Source organism: Osmerus eperlanus, chromosome 5 (genome assembly GCF_963692335.1).
Source record: "Osmerus eperlanus chromosome 5, fOsmEpe2.1, whole genome shotgun sequence".
Taxonomy (NCBI): Eukaryota; Metazoa; Chordata; class Actinopteri; order Osmeriformes; family Osmeridae; genus Osmerus; species Osmerus eperlanus.
In genome coordinates, this window is record NC_085022.1 from 20,347,267 (window position 1) to 20,363,859 (window position 16,593).

Consider the following 16,593-nt stretch of genomic DNA (forward strand, 5'->3'; position numbering starts at 1 on the left):
CTCTCTCTCTCTCTCTCTCTCTCTCTCTCTCTCCCTCTCCCTCTCCCTCTCTCTCTCTCTCTCTCTCTCTCTCTCTCTCTCTCTCCCTCTTTCTCCCTCTCTCTCTCTCTCTCTCTCCTCCCCCAGGGGTCTTGTTCTCACCTGTCCTCTAACCGTCAGCGCTCGTTAACACCTGCTGTATCTGGTTAGCGGCTGAGGGCCAGGGCGGTGGTGTGGGGTTCCCCCTCCATCCCCCTCACACATGTGGACAACCCACAGGCTCTTCAGCAGCTGCTCATCTGTAATCTGTGTGAAGTCATGTACTGTGTGTGTGTGTTATGGTCATGACTCTAACTCCCCCCTTCCTCTCTCCTCCTCAGTAACCGTCTCCACCAGCACGCCGTTCGACGGGCTGCTGGTGACCGGCCTGTACACCTCCACGCCCGTCCAGTCGGCTCCCATCCCGGCCCCCGCCGCCTTCGGCTTCGGTAAGTCACCCAGGCGCCGACTGGCCAATCAGCATCTCACATTTTCAACATTCACCCAATAGAAATTGACTTGAGAGGAAGTACTAATGCTGGAAGGATCCTGGAGCGCTTCAGAATTCCAATCACTTGTTTTCTACTGAGATTAATAGTAGGAGACATGTGGCCGCTATGAAGCATTGACTATCACCCAGGATCAAATGAACCATCATTCACATGCTTTCCCTCATATGTTGAGTTACTGTGGGAAAGTGAGCCACTGTAGAGTAAAGAGACCCAGCCCCAACCCCAGAGACCCCATAAGCCTGTTTCCCAGGCCCAGTCCTGTCATCCAGCCCACCTAGCCCCAGCCTCAGCCCAGCCCCAGTCCCAACCTCAGCCCCAGCCCCAACCTCAGCCCCAGCCCCAACCTCAACCCAGCCCAGCCTCAGCCCTAGCTACTGCCTCACCCTCAACTCTGACAGACCATGATGAATGAGACTGGAAGATAAAGTGAAGAAAACCAGTTGTGTGTGTATAGGAGTGGGGAAATCCAATAGTAACCACAAGAGAAACACTAGCTCAGGCCCTGGAACAGTAGACAATAGTAGGAGAAACCCAACCCCAAAAAACCCTAGACAGCGTTACCGGTCCTGACTGGCAGAGTTCACTCATCACGTCTCCCAGGGAGGGCTTTCTGAAGCATCTAAATCTGATGTTATTATGGGATATGGTCTGTATCTCATTGACGGTGTACACATAGACTAGAAAAGAACAAGACCCATAAAAATAAAACATAAACCCATTGATGACAGGTCTCCAGTTGCTTAGGCCCCAGATTTCCTGTTCCCCTGCGCCCAGAGCCTGTCCACTTCTGTAGGTGCTGCTGTGTGGTTGCCCTGCCTGCCAGAGGTCCAGTGGAGCTGTTCTCTGGTGTTGACAGGCCTGGTAGTAGGGAAGTTTTCCATCCTTTGGGCTACAGGCATTGCGTAACCTCTGCTTCACAGAGTAAATAATTCATTTGAAGAGTTTTGAACAGAATAGATAGGCAGGGGTGTGTGTTTGTGTGAGTGTGAGCGAGTTTTTACTAAATAATATCTCGTCAAGGCTTCCTCTCACAATCATATGTGTCCACCTCCTGCACTCTATAAGTCCACCAAACAACTAGAACGTTTCATGCTGTTCGTCACCAAAACATGTCCCCCTTTCTCCCTGCCTCGACACCCTGGACCTCGGCAGGAAGGTTCCCACAGCGCTGGTTCCCCCCATGCTGTGCTCTTGACGCTCCACTCGGATTCCCCACATGCTCCCCCTCTCTGCATCTCCTTCAGGACCCTACCAAGACAAACACGCTGGCCAAATGAAAGTTCCTGTAAGAAGGAAACACTGGGGTAATTTATTAGTGTAACACATGCGGCTGAACTCCATAGATCCCTGCAGGACGCAGGTCCAAGTCATTTAACTGCCTTGTTTTATTTTTCCACTACTTGATTCACACACAATTAGGAGGGGAAGGGAGTTCGGTCAGACGTTCTCCATGCTCTGGTGAGCAGACCCAGCTGGCCAGCAGACCTTAGCCCAACCCCGGGGCTCATTTCTGGGGTGAGAAGACACACAGAGCCCCTGGGCCCTTTGGTTGTGGCCCTGTCGGCTCTGAGAAAAAGAGGCTCTTCTGTGAGAACATGGAAACCACGGTGAGATAGTGCCTTAAGGGAGAGCCAGTGTTTTGAAGGTTGGCTCTTTGAAGATAATGCAATGGAACAATGACGGAATGAGTCGAGGCTGTGTCCCTTTCGGTGTGGCGACGCGCGTGTGTGCGCCACGCAGGGCAGGACACCGGGGGGGTCACTGATCACAATGAGGTCGCCGGGACTAAAGGGTGTGGTTTTGAATAAGATCTCTGTATTAGACACACACACACTAATTACAACATGAAGTGAGTGTGTGTGTGTGTGTGACAGGGCCAGATGTGTTTGGCTGGCTGATCCTCTGGTGGCTGGGTTGAGGATCCATGTGGCGGACAGATGTGGGTGTTCAGGCAGGGCAGGGGAGGACAGGAACCCCAGGAATGAACCCTCGCCGTCCCCTCACACCCGCCCGGCCATGGCCCCCCTCAGGATGGGGAGCGACATGTCTGACATGGAACAGCGTTTTACGCCACAGTCCCGTCGGCGGAGGCGAGAACATGTTGAGGGGTGTGGGCGAGTGCTGTTTAAGAGAGTTATATCTGAGAGAGAAAGAGAAGCCGATGAGGGTAGAGAGACAGAGACCTGTTGGTGGGAGAGAGCCAGGGAGCCAGAGAGGGCTGTGTGGGCCTGGTGTCTGGTGGTGTCTGTGGTCAGGGCTGTGGTGAGGAGCAGACAGGCCGACTGCTCCCCTCGACCCTGCAGGGAAAACACCCAGAGGCCTCCCGCGTCACAACTCACTGCTCGCCACGGAAAACTCATAAACTCCCTCCAAACACACACACACACACACACAAACACACACACACACACACAGAGACACTCTGCTTTATTAGAATCGACTCCTCTGCCCTCGAAAACAATACACACTCTGCCACAGCTCCACTCGCAATAAAAAAAAAAAAATCTGTCTTTGAGTTTAACTTTTACAACGTCGTCAGAACTCAACACCCCCTCATTGTCGGATTAGCGAGAGTATGATGGAGCGACAGAGGTGCCAGTTAGGGCTGACCGAAATAAGCTACGGGTTTCTAGCTTCTGGTTAGCGCTGTGCCAGACGCTAGCTCGACGCTAGCTCGTCGCTAGCTCGTCGCAAGCTCCTATGCAGCCCGGAGGCAAGGCGGCTACGCTAGCCCGCAGGAGGCTAACCACAGACATTTACGGCTCATGTAATTAGCATGCTATAGCTAACCCTGCTCGACGGTGAAGCACGCCGGCTGGAACTTGAAACAATGTTTTGTTTGGTAGCCAGGCTGCACTACAGAGGAGAGAAAGAAAGGATGAAAGGATGAAAGAATGAAAGAATAAGAGAGAGAGAGAACAGTGCAGATTGACTGGTCTTTATATAATTGCACACCAGGTGCCCACTAGTTTAGAGGCTCTCAAAAGGGCACCACTGTAATGAAAGTCTTTTAGAGATTTGGTTATGGCTGAATAAGACATAACCTAGACATACAGGAACATGCTTGGAGAAGAGATGAATTATGATTAAAAAACCATTTTCTTTAAAACTTTGGCAGCTTGACGTTATTGCTATGAGAAGCTTGTCTTACTTGAAAGCAAGTGTTTGTGTGTGTGTGTGCGCTTGCACGTCTTTACACACGCTGCCAGAAACGCAACATGAAACCCGTCTGACTCAGCTGCTGGAGAATTCACACTGCTTTGTGCTTTTTTTTTCCTTCTTCTTCTTTGACTTCAGCTTCCATTAAATCGTCTTTCTTTCCATTCCTAAACTCCACACAGCGGAGATGTGGCCCTTTCAAACTGGCGTCGTCCCGATTCACGCCGATATTTTAATTTGTGTTCATCATTCATTTGCTTTGGGTTTCTTCGAGTAGAGGTCCTCTTATGGATCATAAACATAGCACTGTTGATTCACCACATAGAGACCCCACAGGGAATGGAAAGGAGTCAAAACCAAACGTCACACTGAGACTGATTTGTAGTTCTTTTCAAATACATCCTAAATGTTTTCCAGACATGCAATTATCTGTTCAAACCAGAAAAGAAAAACACTTTCTGTACCGAGTTATCCCGTTAATTAAGACAAGGCTTTAGGCATGACAGAGAGAGAGAGAGAGAGAGAGAGAGAGAGAGAGAGAGAGAGAGGGAGAGGGAGAGGGAGAGGGAGAGGGAGAGAGGGAGAGAGGGAGAGAGGGAGAGAGGGAGAGAGGGGGAGAGGGGGAGGGAGAAGTATAAAAGGAGACAAGTAATGTCAAGAACTTGAAGCAGACTGAGAGGAGGGGCGAAGGGCAGGCGCAAGAGGGAGAAGGAGGAGAGAGAGACGGAGGGATGATTTAGGAGAGCGAGTGGATGTACGCGGGGGATTCTGAGGTATGAAAAGGAGACAGAGCTCTGGCATTATTCAAAGACTGCGAAAGAGTGAGAGAGGAAGTCATGGAAAGAGAGAGCGTTTAGGGAGATGAAAGAAGTGCTTCATCAGTCTCCACGACGACGCGTGCTATTGGTGTCGCCGTGACGATGCTGAGTCGTAGAGAACCCGGGGCAGCGATGGATGGCTCTTTTTCGGTCTGTTTATTTCATCGTTCATTTACATATTTCTACGTGTTTGCGGCGCGAGAGATGATCATATCCGTTCCGTCTCGTCCCTGGTACGTCTGGTGACCCGCGCTCCCACACACACTGATTAAAGATTGAAAAACCACACAGTGCCTTGAACTGTGGATGAAGGGCCAGGGGTGGCACACAAACAGAGTCACACACACGCACACACGCACTCGTCATTGTCAGGGCTGAAGGTGAGCTGTCAGGGCCCTCTTGTCACAGAGTCGGATTCAACGTCAGTCAGGATGACAGTGGATTGGAGACAGCAGCTCCTCATGTTATTAGCACACACACACACTCAGTTCTGTGTTATTAGCACACACACACTCTCAGTTCTGTGTTATTAGCACACACACACTCTCAGTTCTGTGTCCCAGGTTACGCTGTCCTGAGTTGTCCACTTCCTGTTCTTTTTTTCACCCCGCAAACACAGCTCTGGTAGAGAGCACACATGCACACACCTCACACACACACACACACACACATCCTCCAGAACACAGAGGGCTAGAAACAGAGGTAGAAGATGCAGAGAGGATAAATAGCAAAGTGGTGGGAGGGAGGGTGGGGGCGCAGAGTTTGGGGGGGGTTCGGGGAGGGGATGGAGGGTGGGGTGGGGTGGGGGGGAAGAGGAAAGGTAACTGGTTCCCATGGGGAGAGGAGCTGTCGGTCCCTGTGAGACTTCAAACCCACTGCTGCTCTGTGATCAACCTGCTCCCTGACTCTGGGCTGACAGCTCCCTGACTGCGCCGCTTACACTCCCCCCCACACACACACACACACACACACACACCCTCACACAAGCACGCACGCATACACACACGTACATACACACGCTCGCACAGACAGATTGGAGCACAGCACATTCACATTCCACCGACATGCACACACTCTCACACTGATCTTCTCATCCAGGATGCTCATCTGCTCAACCCCACCGCCCATCCACCACTCTCTGCGAGCACACTAACCTTGAACAGTGCCGACTCCCGTCAGCACGCGCTCCGTCAAGGGCACCTCTCCGCCCAGAGTGTCACACCAGCCTCGACCACCAGCTACGAGCCCCCACCCTCTCCTTTCTTCCCCTCCTCTCCTCTCCTTCTCTCTCTCCCTCCATCATTACTCCTCCTCTCCTCAAGGGACTGAGATGGGAGGATGAGCAGGGAGCCTGAGGTCTGATCATTGCTGTGATGAATTCATTAGCAGGGGGTGAGGATGAAATGAGTTGTCAGGAGCGGTTTGTGTATGTACGGGGAGGGGGGGGCACGGCACGGCATTATCTGGGTACTACATCAGCGCTAGTTTGCAAACTGGCTTGCTAATTGGCTCACTAACCTGCTAGCTAGGTGGCTCGTTGATTAGGCTCGCTAACTAGCTCGCTGATTAGGCTCGCTAACTAGCTAGCTAACTTGCTCGTTGACTGATTGGCTGGCTAGCTGGCGGACTGGCTCGCTAGATGAGTAGCCTGACAAAATGAACGGTGTCATTGGCAAGCCATCCCAGGCCCAGATTGGGCATCTTCTGCCTCTCGTCTGCTACCACCCCCCCACTCTCCTTCAATCCCATAATGCCACAGGGCCACTAACAGGTGGCTCAGCATTTGGGTTCTCTCAGTGTCCAGGGGAGCGTTCCTTCGGGTAATCATATATTTCTCCATGCATATTCTCTCTCTCTCTCTCTCTCTCTCTCTCTCTCATTTACATTTAGTCATTTAGCAGACGCTCTTATCCAGAGCGACTTACAGTAAGTACAGGGACATTCCCCCGAGGCAAGTAGGGTGAAGTGCCTTGCCCAAGGACACAACGTGAGTTGGAATGACCGGGAATCGAACTGGCAACCTTCGGATTACTAGCCCGACTCCCTCACCGCTCAGCCAACTGACTCCCGTCAGTTGACTCTCTCTCTCTCTTCTCTGTCTCTCTGTCTCTCTCTCCCTCTCTCTCTCTCTCTCTCGCTCTTCTCTCTCTCTCTCTCTCTCTCTCTCTCTCTCTCTCTCTCTCTCTCTCTCTCTCTCTCTCTCTCTCTCTCTCTCTCTCTCACTCACACACACATACTAAAATACTCGCCAAGCACGAAAGGATGAAATTAAATCATGTAGAATGTATAACTATCTAGCTTTGTCTGTGTGCTTCCATTCCCAAACCCTCGCATGCGCCCTACAGGTGCCATGTTGACAGACTGCAGCTTTGACAGATGGGGCTTCAGGTTCACTCTGTATGTAGTTCTCCAGGAGGACCTAGCCCCTCCTGCAAACTCCCAGAGCTACTGTGCCTCTAGTTGTGTGCGTGTGTGCTTCGCTGTGTGTGTGTGTGTGCGCGCTTCAGTGCGTCGGTGTGTGTGTGCGTCGGTGTGTGTGTGCATTGGTGTGTGCTCAGTGTTGTTCCGAACCACCCACCGCCCCGGCCTCTACTGTACTCGACATCAGAAAGAAAGAGAGAGGGAGGAGAGGAGAGGAGAGAGAGGAGAGGGTGTGGAGCGACTGTACAGCGAGGCCTCAGATGAGGGGGTTTGAAAGCAGGGTGAGAGGAGATGTGTTCTTGCCTGCCTGGTGGTTAGCATGCAGCACCAAGCAGAAGGCGTGGGCTGTTCCTGCCATGTGCTCCCTCCTGCCTCTACAGCACTCGCTTTCTCTCCACAGAGAAGATGCTGCCGTGCCACAGAGAGACGCACGGGAGAGAGAGAGGGAGGGAGGGAGGGAGGGAGGGAGGGAGGGAGGGAGGGAGGGAGGGAGGGAGGGAGGGAGAGAGAGAGAGACAGGGAGACAGGGAGACAGGGAGACAGGGAGACAGGGAGACAGAAAGAGAGCAATTCAGAAGAAAAAGAGGGTGGGAGAGAGGGAGAGAGGAGGAGAGAGGAACAGCGTGAGAGAGAAAGAGCCAGGAAACGGGGAGAGAGAGGGAAAGTTGCGTTTGACACATTTCTGCGAAGAGTAGAAGGTTTGCATCATTTCACCCTGCTGGAGGGGACACTGCCTTTGTACTGGCATTCCTTTGTTGCTTTCCAGTGTGAAGGGCATCACTGCCTACTTCCAAATTACTCTACCTTGACAGACAGAGAGCGCGCATAGAGTGTGTGTGTGTGCCTCTACTGCATGGTGTGTGCACCTGTGTGTGTGTGAGGGGGGTTGGACGGTGGAGGTTCGGCAGATAGTCTCTAAAGCGGGCGAAAGTGTTCTCTAAACTCTCCAGGATGCACTCTGAATGTATTTTTAAATTTCACTGTAAAAAAAAATACCATTAGAAACACAGTGAAAAGTGCCAGGGTTCCTCTGGGTCCGTAGGTTCTGGCCTTCTGCTGTCTAAAAGCTTTGCAGAGGAAAAGGGTCAGATTGTACAGTACAGCGTGGCTGGCTGGCCCAGTTTTCTCGAAGTTTCGGTGAGCGAGCTTTGGGTCTCCTCTGACCCAAATCTGGGGGAGGAGAGAGAAGGCTCGCTGACCTTCTCCGTTTCACGGCCTCCTTATGAGAACCGGGCTGTTGCTGTTGTGATTATTTCACTGCCTCCCAGCGCCATCCTGTCAAACGGGGCTCTGCTCCAACCCTACCGCACACACACACACACGTTCAGTACGCACACAAATATGGACACACATACAAGCACATGCAGTATGCACACACACACACTTCCCGGGCTTGCCTGTGTCTCCTCACCTGTCGATTCCTGTCTCCGTCTCCCCGTTCTCCACAAGTGTGTCATCGCCCGGGCCGACTAGCCCCCCCGCCCCCTCCAGGGGGTTTGTCTGCTGTGTGACGGGTGGGTAGCAGGGGAGCGGGCGCAAAAATTAGCACAAGTCAAATCAGATTAATTAATCCAGAACTTAAACCATTAGCCGAGGAGTCTCGTCGGATTAAAAATCAAATTAGCCCCGGCTCCTTGCGGGAGGGCTGTGGCGTGCATACGCCCTCCACACTGACACACCAACACCAGGCAACGCCCCCTGGGATAGACGGACAGAGGGGTGGAGGGAGGAAGGAATAGATAGAGAGAGGTGAGGGAGGAATAGATGGCTGAATGGAGGAGGGATAGATGGCTGGATGGAGGCATGGAGTGATGGAAGACTCCCGAGAAAGGCGATAAGGAATGGGGGGGGTACTCTGTGACTTTGCCACCCAGCGTGGTGAGCTGGTCCTGGGGCTTGGTGCTGGCTGGTCCCCCGGTCTGGCTCCTGCTCCAGAAACCCCAGATGGAGAGAGCTGTACTCCAGTAGGGTCTCTCTCTCTCTCTCTCTCTCTCTGTCTCTCTCTCCCCCCCCCTCTTCTCTCTCTCTCTCTCTCTCTCTCTCTCTCTCTCTCTCTCTCTCTCTCTCTCTCTCTCTCTCTCATTCCTCATGAAAGGGTTGCAAGAGGCCATTCATCACAGCAACAACAGTACACCACTGTGTTATTGCCTTTCTTAAAAAATGCCCAAAGGATGTGGATCTTTATTATGTGTAGAGAGTCAGAGAGTGTTGAGTCCTCTCTGACTGTGTGTGGGCGTGGGTGTGTGTGTGTGTGTGTGTGTGTGTGTGTGTGTGTGTGTGTGTGTGTGTGTGTGTGTGTGTGTGTGTGTGTGGGGCGGGGGGGGGTCTTAAGGCTCAATGGCCCATATTGGTCTGGTTCCCAATGTGTGTGTGTGTGTGTGTGTACTCTGACTAGAGCTTTAAGGAGATCTGTTGGATGTAGAGACCTGTCATCTATCCCTGTGGGTGGGGCTCCAGACACACAATTTACATTTCTGAGCATTTATTTCCGTTGTGACCGGATGGTTCCGGGGAGAGAAGTGGCTTGACTCCTATGGCAAGACTCCTTTATCATGCAGGCCAGTGGTTGGTTAGCTAGTAGCCATGAGTGCCCGTATACGCTACATGTTATCTATAGGACAGACCATCCAAGAAACAGACAGTTATACACCGCTAACCAATCTGGGAGAATGGATGTGAGTGTGTACATTACCATGTGTGTCTAAACACAGTATTGTCTGCAGGTTAGAAACAGACCATTGACTCCATGTCTGCTTTTTGCTCTCTGGTTTACTCACTGGCAGTGAGCTTACTCACTGGCTCTTACAATGTGTGTGTGTGTGTGTGTCTGTGTGTGTAAGTGTGTGTGTGTGAGCGTGTGTGTGGCCGGCCGTATCCTCAGGAGGTTATGGATGATGGATGATGGATGGTGTGACACAGAATGGATGCCTGAATGAAAGAGGCATTGTTCCGTGAATGTATACATGTGGTCTAAGTTGTCTGCTGTCCCGGCATGCATGCTAGACACAACAACATTGCTCAGAAGCACAAGCAATTGCATGCACTGTGCACTGTGCACATTGATATGCATAAACATATACATTATCTTGCCTACATTTCAATTTATTTCTCTCTCTCACACACACACACACACACATCCAGGTGCCCTTTAGTGCCAGCTGAACACTCCTTCATTCGTGTGGCAAATTTGCATCCGTCTTCATTGTCCCCACATTGTATCTTAACCCCCCCCCTGCCACTGGCATCCACCACCACCCATACTACCACACAGCTTCCTCCACTCCCACCATCCCCATGGCGATGCCAGCCCGTCGCCATGGCGGAGTGATTGGCAGGCACTGGGATGGAGGCCCATCTCGGCCAATGGCGGGCATGGAGTGCGGTTCGCCCTGTCCCTGGGTCCTGCTGTGGTCTCTGCAGACCGGAGGACAGGATAGCGACGGGGAGACCATCTCCATGCAAACACCCCTCACACAATGACACACACAGTGTACTGTAGCATTCAGCACCCCCCAGTCAGTCTGTCAGGCCTGGGTTTGATGTATCATTTAGGGCGGCCATTGTGTGTCCTGCTACTGGGGTCTGCTGCTTGACAGCAGCATTATCCGCAGCCTATGGCAGATCAGAAGTCTCACACACATGGTAATGGCATGTCTCATGCCCTGATGGGATGATGTCATGGTTGCAAAACAATCACATGAAATATGAATGCATAGCCCACCCCACCTAACCCCACCCCCAAATTCCATGGAGTGCCTTGGTTGTGTTTTGACAACTGTACAGCCTAATAGGGTGAGTACCTTCCAAACTCTGACAAACTCCTTTGAACCTCTCCGGTCCTGGAGACCGATGAGCATGACGAACCCCGATCTCTGCATCTCAACGAGGCCCCTCCTCCCAGCGTTTAATTAAAAAGCACATTGTCTGCAGAGATTAACATTAATATCGCTACGGAATAATGCTCCCTGCAGACACAATCAAATAACCTCCCAGAGAAGAACACTTCCTTGTTTCACTCCCTTGCTTTCATTAAACACTTGGGGCAAAACCCACTGCATACATGCATAGATGTATTCTAATGCTCCTGTTTGTGTGTGTGTGTGTGTGTGTGTCACAGACCCCCTAGGAAGGAATGCTTAACACAAGGAGATCAGAACTAGCTAGAGACAAGCAAACAACTGAATAGAGCATGGAGGGCTGATTTCTGTTGGATAACAAGACACTAGAAGTGTGGTTTTAAACTTTCTGCTGCTCACTAGAACATCTGTGTGTATTCGTGTCCCGCTATTAGGTAGACAAACTGTTCAGGCTTCATTTCCCAGTACCAGTTTGAAGGACCACCAGATGTCTAATGATGTCTATAAAGGGTGAACGATGTTTGGTGAATGCCTTCCTCAGGCTGAGCGGGACCCATGTCTGCCCACAGGCTGTGCCACCCAGTCTCACCCCCCCCCTCCCCCCCCCCCCCCTAATGTCCTGAGCCTGGCGCGCTGTGGCACTTCACTGGGCGCTGGGTGCCAAGCAACGCCACTGATCACCCATCTGTCTGTGGAGGATCTCTCTCACTCCCTCTCTTTCTCTCACTCTCTCTCTTTCTCTCGTTCTGTCTCTCCCTCCCGCTCCTTCTCTCCCTCGCTCTCTCTCTTTTTCTCTCCCTTCCTCTCCTTCTCTCCCTCTCTCTCTCTGCCCCTCTCTCTCTCTCTCTCTCTCTCTCTCTCGCTCTCTCTCTCTAATATTCGACTGTTACTCTGAGTGAGAAAAAGGCAGAGATTGAGTAAGAGAGAAGTGTGAGAAAGGGAGAGGGTGGGTCATTCTACAGACTGTTGAGCAGAGCCCAGTTGGAGTGTAGAAGCAGACTCTGTACTGATTGAAAACAAGAAGGATCCCATTGTCCCTAACTGGCCCTCTACTTCCATCCCTCTGACACACCCTATACATCCACCGTAATCACGGCGACATCAATGAATATGGGTATGTCAGTGTTCCCCCGGTGATGGCACGCCGCACCGAAACCCTGCCCCGCCCACCTCCACCTCAGACACACCCATTTCCAGGACCCTGGCCTCTGGTCTGTGGGAGAGAAGTAGATTTGTGGGTGTGTGTGTGTACTGTAAGTGTGTGTACTGTAAGTGTGTGTGTGTGTACTGTAAGTGTGTGTACTGTAAGTGTGTGTGCTCTTAGGCACGTCCTGCCAGCGTTAGCACGCCTGCATGCTTGTATATTAGTATTTACACTAGCGTGGGACCTGCATGCTTGTATATTAGTATTTACACTAGCGTGGGACCTGCATGCTTGTATATTAGTATTTACACTAGCGTGGGACCTGCATGCTTGTATATTAGTATTTACACTAGCGTGGGACCTGCATGCTTGTATATTAGTATTTACACTAGCGTGGGACCTGCATGCTTGTATATTAGTATTTACACTAGCGTGGGACCTGCATGCTTGTATATTAGTATTTACACTAGCGTGGGACCTGCATGCTTGTATATTAGTATTTACACTAGCGTGGGACCTGCATGCTTGTATATTAGTATTTACACTAGCGTGGGACCTGCATGCTTGTATATTAGTATTTACACTAGCGTGGGACCTGCATGCTTGTATATTAGTATTTACACTAGCGTGGGACCTGCATGCTTGTATATTAGTATTTACACTAGCGTGGGACCTGCATGCTTGTATATTAGTATTTACACTAGCGTGGGAGGGAGAGGGTCAGCCCCCCCTGCTATTAATCACAGACGACAGCGCATAAGTGGCCAATCTGCATGTGAAAGGAGGATGACAGGAGGAGGAGAAGATGGGATGGAGGAAGCGATGAAGTCCCCACCCCCACCATCCCTGAGGTCCCCCTCACGACTGCTGGTCCAAATCTAACACGCAACATTAAAGGCATTAGAGTCGTGCCATTTGACATTTTAAACACCCCCTATCCCCCCACCCACCCCTCCCACACATACACACACACACAAACTGTAACATCCCCAGACATCTCAAGTCAAGGGTTCTTGGTGCTCATGGTACCTTCAGTGGCCTAGCTGGTAACTCACTTGACGTGGTCCGCTGGCTGGTTAACTGGGTCTTAGAAGACTCCGGAACGTTGTGGCCCCAGCGGAGAGACAGAGCGACTTGCGGGGAGGGCAGCGGTGTTTAGACGAAGGGTTGCGTCTGTCGCGTCCTGTAACGGAATCAGACACAAAGACAGGGAATGCTGGAGCCATAATGCCTTCTGCTGTTTCACTGACCCCTGTAAGGACACAGGGATGGGCTGTCTGATAAGGGTTCAACAAACATCAAAGGCGCTATCCTTTCATTTCAATATTTTCCATCGCTCTCTCTCTTTTTCTCTCTTTACTCCTCTATGTCTGCCTCTCTCTCTTAATTTCCCTGGACAGACTAATGCATCAAGCAGGTCTTTGTTTTTATGTTTTAATTTTTTTATATATATATCTGGTTCCACTACAGCTTGTTGCTTAACTGGAGCAGTTGGGATTTGGATCCTGTTGAATAATAGTGATTTTATTCTCTGGTACATGAAAGGAAGTGATGCGTATTAGCATTTCTGCGCCTGAGTGTATTTTGCACCGGGGAATAGAAACATTCGGAGAGCTATGTCAAGTCCCACCACTGCTGTGTCCTGGAGTGCAACAGTCTCTCTTTTCATCTTCACCCTGCCCTAACCGCTCTCTCTCCCCTCTCTCCCTCTCTCATTCTCCCTCCTCTCTCTCTCCCTCCTCTCTTTCTCCCTCCTCTCTCTCTCCCTTCTCTCTTTCTCCCTCCTCTCTTTCTCCCTCCTCTCCCTCTCCCCTCTCTCCTCTCACTCTCCCTCCTCTCTCTCACTCTCCCTCCTCTCTCCCTCCTCTCCCTCTCTCCTCTCACTCTCCCTCCTCTCTCTCTCCCTCCTCTCTCTCTCCCCTCTCTCCTCTCACTCTCCCTCCTCTCTCTCTCCCCCCTCTCTCCTCTCACTCTCCTCCTCTCTCTCTCCCTCCTCTCCCTCTCCCCTCTCTCCTCTCACTCTCCCTCTTCTCTCTCACTCTCCCTCCTATCTCTCTCTCCTCTCTCTCTTTCTCTCTCTCTCTTTCAACCTCATTAGGTTTCCCTCCTGATCGTTTCACTTTCATACATTCATTCTCACTTTCTTTCCTCTTCCTTTTTTTGGGGCTCCATTTTCCCCCAATTCGTTCCCCTATTCGACAGAGTGCGTCTCTGGTCCTGAGGGAGATATCCATGTCCACACACACATGCTCTCCTGGTGATCATCGCTCGAAGCTAAAGCGTGTGTCAGCTCTTAAAGTGGTTCCTTTGTGAAGCCACGTGCTGACAAGAAAACCATTCAAACCTCTAGTCTATTTTCCTACACTAGTTTCTTTACGTTTCTATAGACTTGAGGCTCAAGCTTTATGTACTGTGGGTTTGTAGTTTTCTGTCCATTAGTCCTCTGTATGTTGTGTGTTGATATGACTACAAATACCAAGTCTTTGTATCTCAGGGCCATATAGTTATACGTTCAGTAGACCACATCCATCCCCACAGAGGAGGAAGTGATAATTGCGTCCGTGGAGGTGCCCGGCCTTTCTCTTCAGACTCTTTCTCTCTCCACCCATCCAGTTCTTGTGGCTGTGTGAGGTCGCAAACATTGGGCTAGGTCTCTCTCTCCCCCTCTCTTTATGTTTCTCTCTCTCCTCCTTTTTTTCTGTCTCTATCTCACTTCTCTCTTATCTCTCTCGTGCACGCTCTCTCTCTATCTCTCTCTCTCTCTCTCTCTCTCTCCATCTCTCTCTTTCTATCTATCTTTGCATCTCTTTCTCACTATCCCTCCATCTCTCGTTTTCTCTCTTGTGTTTCCGTGGCAATGACAACCTAGCCTGTATGATGCACATCTGTGGGGAGTCTCTGATTGGCCCCTCGTGTCGAGAGACACGGAGCGCCTCTTCCACCCCAGCGCAAAACAAATTGGACACTTTGCGCTAAAACTAATACTTTCTCTGTCCAGTAATTGCATGGCATGTGACAGTGGTGGAATTGTTCTGGAAATGATAGTTGGTGTGTGTGTGTGTGTGTGTGTGTGTGTGTGTGTGTGTGTGTGTGTGTGTGTGTGTGTGTGTGTGTAGGAATGTGAAAACATGCTTTTCCACAGTAAGTGCTGTATGAGTGGTGTACAGGTTTTTTCTCCCACTCTTCTAAAACTGAAGGGAGGGTGTTGTATCTATCACACTCATACAAACAGCCTTGACGTGTGTGTGTGTGTACATGTCTACCAGTGAGTGAAAGATGACCCCCTACGTGTGTGTGTGTGTGTGCCTGATCCCTGGGCTAGTGCGTGTCATGTCTGTGTGTGGTGTGTAACAGTAAATCATAGCCATTAAAGAGAGAGCAGAGAGCAAGGCTGGTTGGAGAACAGCTTTGCCATTAGTGGGTGATTACTGTACCTCGCGGTCTGCTATTACACAACACACACGCGCGCACACACACCCGACCACCTCTGGCGGGGTAATAGGCCGCTGCTCTGACACCTCGTAAATCTCACACACACACACACACAGATGAGCATGTGCAAACACACACACACCCATGCCCACACACAAACACACAGGGCCGACATCCATATTTAAACTGCATGTGGGAAAGTCTCCAAGAGAAGTTGAGTAAACTCTGGTCTGGAGCGTAAAGTACAGAGTTTGTGAGTTAATGAGTTCAGTACCTGGTTACCTGTTCTCTCAGAAGAAGTATGTGTCCTATTATGTGTGCTGTTCTAAATACCCTATTTGTGTCTCTACGTGTGTGTGTGTATTCTGAGTGTGTGTGAGTTGCTCCAGGGCACACTCTGACCGCGGGTGACTGAGCGTCCACATCAGGTGGAGTCTGTCTGATCCTCATGGCCTCCTCGCTCTAACGAAGGGAAGATTGTGTGACATAACATCATTCCGCTGATTAAATCATCCATGGACCTGGGCGGCCATTAATAAGAGCGCCGTTACACAATGTAATTTCACACAGAGGAGAGGGAGGGAGGATGGGAGGGATTGAGGAGGAAGGATGGGAGAGAGGGAGGGAGGGTGACAGGCAACGATGCAGGGATGAGGGACCGGCGCGACGTTGATTACTGTCCCCCTGCTCTGACGGGGGGGCCATACATCACACAGTTCCACCTGTCTCTAGCTCCACACCCCAAGGCCTTGGGCCAGTCCATCTCTCTCTCACCCAGAGCTGGTCAGGATGGCTGTCTGGCTGAAGGAAGCCGAACAGCTGTGTGTTTGTACTGTATGAAGAACAAGGGTTAGAGTGGTCTCTTGTTATCATCTTTTTCACGTGGTATAACTTACGATAACTTTCTCCTTCTCTCCCTCCCTCCCTCCCTCCCTCCTCTCTCTTTCTCTGTCTATTTATCGATCTCCCTCCCTCCCTCCCTCCTTCCTTCCTTCCTTCCTTCCTTCCTTCCTTCCCTTCCCTTCCCTTCCCTTCCCTCCCTCCCTCCCTCCCTCCCTCCTTCCTTCCTTCCTTCCTTCCTTCTTTCCTTCCTTCCTTCCTTCCTTCCCTCCCTCCCTCCCTCCCTCCCCCCCTCCCTCCCTCCCCCCCTCCCTTCCCTCCCTTCCTTCCTTCCCTCCCTCCCTCCCTCCCTCCCCCCTCCGTCAGGCGTGTTGCCGGAGCGCCAGTTTGGG

At 51.2% G+C, this 16,593-nt stretch overlaps 1 long non-coding RNA gene across 1 annotated transcript in view; it reads left to right on the forward strand.

Moving 5' to 3' along the window:
• Positions 1 to 16,593, forward strand: part of LOC134021614 (uncharacterized) — a 34,684-nt gene extending 18,091 nt beyond the window's left edge. Inside the window, exons 3-4 of the long non-coding RNA XR_009930523.1 lie at positions 360 to 467; positions 16,568 to 16,593. This is a non-coding gene — a long non-coding RNA (uncharacterized LOC134021614). The remainder of the gene's footprint in view (positions 1 to 359; positions 468 to 16,567) is intronic.